General features: G+C 33.3%; 1 long non-coding RNA gene across 1 annotated transcript; it reads left to right on the top strand.

Moving 5' to 3' along the window:
- The first annotated feature begins 314 nt into the window (after positions 1-314).
- On the top strand, positions 315-2537 carry LOC128246562 (uncharacterized). The gene is made up of 3 exons (XR_008263281.1): positions 315-409; positions 1052-1122; positions 1786-2537. It is a non-coding gene; the product is annotated as an uncharacterized LOC128246562 (long non-coding RNA).
- The last annotated feature ends 1269 nt before the right edge of the window (positions 2538-3806 follow it).

Below are 3806 nucleotides of genomic sequence, written 5' to 3'. Positions count from 1 at the left end.
GAAAATAGCTATATTCGAACATAGTATTTTTACTGAAATGGCAATTAATGGCGGCCATCTTGGACGCCATCTTGGATATTTCCTTTTCGCAAGAGCCGCCAAACGCACTTTTCATAATCTACAGACTTTAACCTACAATTTGATACCAAATTATTTTGTATAGCAGAGGGGTGCAGTAAATTTCCTTATTTTTCACATTTTTCTGCCTTGGAACCCAGACTATTAAGCCTGGGTTAACAACTTGTTTCACAATCGGAACTCCTCGGCTAGTATCAAGATATGGCCTCGGATATAATACGGGTCGTAAGAAAATAGTCCATCATGGCCGACCAAGAAGATGTTCAAACAACCAAGAGATATGTTAGTCCAAAGACAGAATGAGGAGCGAACTTTTACCACTTATTTGTGTGTAAGTGTTATTTTTATACTTATTGTATTTTAATAAAATATAAAAAATAGTTTTAAAAATGCCCTAATGAGAAACTAATTGGAAATGTCATTAATTCTTAGTGGGTGGGGTAAAGTCTTCTTTCATTTGACAGATTCTAATTTAGTAAATAACAATTTTGAAGCTCCAGTGATCAGTGGCAAAAATTAAGAAAATAAATACTCTATTTTTTTTTTTAATAACAAATTAGTCTGAATCTAACTTTACTTAGATCGATAATAGGTTAGAGTTTCTTTCTCAGTGTATTTATCTCATACATTTCATATCATTAACTTTAATTTTTTATAATTAAAATTTACATTCTTTTAACCAAGGATGTATGGTTTATATGTCCGTGAGTGTTGGTAGAGAACAACTTAATGTAATGGCACAATTGAATACCTCGGCCCTGTTCACTAATATAGTTCTCTAAATAAATTAGATCTTCATTCTATTGGTTTAACAAAATGAGTTTGAACGCATAAACCAGCACACATTTCTTTCAAGACTAAATTCTTTGATATCCACCAGTGGTGGTGATGCAGAAACATTGAAAAATGCTGACATTTTTACTGTGCCAATGAAATGCAGACATTTAAATTTTAATCTTATTGTCATTTTCAGAGAAGAGTATGGTACCAGGGGTGCAGCTGACTCTGATTCCCGGCTTGTTCTAATGAAAAAAGGCAGATGAGGTAATGGTTGTGCTATTTTCGAAATTCGGACAATAACTTAACAGTCAAGTATCCTATTGGTTTAAGCCCAAAAGTACCTGCATGTTTGTACAATTAACCAACAAGGATTGACAGTATTAAAATATCAACAATGTAGATGAATTTAAATATGATAACAATTTCATTTCATATTTTTTAATTAACCAGTAGTCCAGAGCTAAAAGCTGCTCTCTCACAGATTGACAGTTCTTCTTGGTCATTCTTCAAAAGCCCAAAGGAGTAATTAAATTAAATGTACACATATAATTAATTATATGGCTTAAAGCAATAGCAAAAAAATATTTTCCAAACAATTGAAATCTGTTCTATTATGTGTGACCTTATATGACTAGTTGGAGGAATTTTTACCAAATTTTCAAACTTGTGTATGAAAGACTGTGATCTGATATTATGTCAGCAGTCTAATATCACTGGTTTCCATACATTTGCACAATAATTGCCAATTGGCTCGTTTAAAGACAAAAATAAAAAAAGGTGTCAGAACAGTAAAACTGTGAGGATGCACCTTTAAATTGGTGCACTTAATGTTTTGTGAATACTTTTCTGTTGTTGTACAGGCTTTAAAAATAATTGATCTGAAAATATAATTCCTATTATTGATGTATTTTCTGTTTTCTATTTCAGGCACTGGAATCCGAATGTAATCAAAAATGCCATTGTATGAGGATTAACCTGCAATGCATGGCAATCATCTTAACACAAATGCAACGCCTTCCTTGGAAAAATGAGTGCAAGATGGAAACAAAGCGTTCAGTGGAACATCTTGTCATCTCAAATATTTGATGACTTACATACTGATGTGAAGTTGAAGATAAAAGTCATCTGTTGGTCCGTGATAATTAAATAAATCCGAACATATATTTTAAAAGGGTAAAATGGTAAAGGATTTATATACGCTTTAAGTGGTTTTCCTATATAATGGAGGGAAGATAACTACAAAAACAGAAACAGATGGCATCGGCAGAACAAATAAAGGAGAACTATTTTGTTCAGTTCAATTTTTAAGACTTCAGAAAATCTGTTAATAGGGCACATCCTTGCAAATGCCATATTGTAAACTGGGCTCTTTAAAATGTGAAAAGGTGAAAGTGGTCTAGAGGATAAGCCCCAAATTCAAGGTTGTGGGTTCAAGACCTCCAAGATACTTTCTCTTGACCTCAGGAAAAGGATGTCCATACTTGATTCTTCTTAGACAACAGACTTAAGAGTGATTTTGTAAGCTTCCAGCTTGCATAGCAATCTGATAAGGCATAAAATAAGATACTAGCTGACTTGCAAACAGTTTTTCCATTTGTGTTGATTTATTTTTCAGTCTGTTGGAATGTTTATTAGAAGTGATGCGCATTGCTTACTGCAACCAATATTTATTTTCTTTATTAAGTTGAATTTAAAGAACACATAACATGACCTTTGATTTTACAGATACATGTTTATTTCGTTGATTGTATGAGTTTATTTTCTCAACTGATGTAATAAAAGTTATTCTGAATGACTGTCCTTTTTTGTTTGAAGAAAATGTGTTGAGGTTTTGGCATAGCATAGTGTCATCATCATCATCATCATTGTTGTGTACAAATAAAACATTCAAAACAATGTATTAAAAACCAAACTGTCAAGCCAAGTACTCAAAGAGGCACAAGGATATTGCTAAAGAGACCGGTAATACAATTAGACAAATAAAATGTAAAGAAAGATCTATAATTCTGACACATGGTAATGCTTTAAATAGTCCTCTCATTGTGTGTTTATGGTTATGACATACAGTATATTTTGTAATGAAGACTTAAATTTGTATGGCAACTTAAAGCCATATGTGGGGATTAAGCGCCAGAAATATTGTGAAGTCTCCCAAAAGACTCAATGCACTTAAAAGGGCTTGGCACAGAAATGAAAGTAAAAATGGGAGCAAAACCTTATTTATCATTAGTTTTACATTGGATTGCATACACATGGCTCTGTTATTACTTGACTAATATTAAAAATAAAATTAAGAGACATGTTGATCCAAACTGTAATTATTCTTGTTTGCATTTTATTGAGTTGGACATAAAAGAGTCATTTGGTGAAGAGTGATCTAAAGGCTAATTATTCAAAATAGATTAAGTATTATTGAAAAAAGTCTGGTATACATTGCTGAAAAGCTTAGTAACCTGGCTAAATATTTGTTTAAGGGTTTTATTTACAAAAAAATAAATCAGTTGAGTATCTTATCAGTTACTCTTTTGGTGTTGTTGTTTTTAATAAAAAATGACAATTTACTCAAAGATATTGAGACTAATAATTATAGATTTAGACAAGTATAATGTGTAAGAAAACTTCTAATGAGTGAGTTTTATCCACAGCCTAGATGGTAAAGTGAAGCATGATCTGCCTTGAACAAATACAATTTTAAGACAAGATCTGTCAACTTAGTGCACCAGTCAATTGTAACACGCCCCCCACCCCAGGTCCGGGGGGAATACTGGGGTTAACCAGGGGAAATGGGCTGTGTTTTTACCTATCAGGTGGCCCTGCAGTGCTGGTTGAATGCGGTGGTTTTATCTTCTCTTAAAATATAGAGGCCCTTACCTAGAGTCCCTGGGGTGTGGGGCATTTGGCAGGGATTTTGCCATTGGATCGTCCGCGCAGGGTGGGAATTTTAGCCG

The sequence above is a fragment of the Mya arenaria genome, chromosome 9 (assembly GCF_026914265.1).
Source record: "Mya arenaria isolate MELC-2E11 chromosome 9, ASM2691426v1".
Classification (NCBI taxonomy): domain Eukaryota; kingdom Metazoa; phylum Mollusca; class Bivalvia; order Myida; family Myidae; genus Mya; species Mya arenaria.
This window is presented reverse-complemented; position numbering and strand designations above follow the sequence as displayed.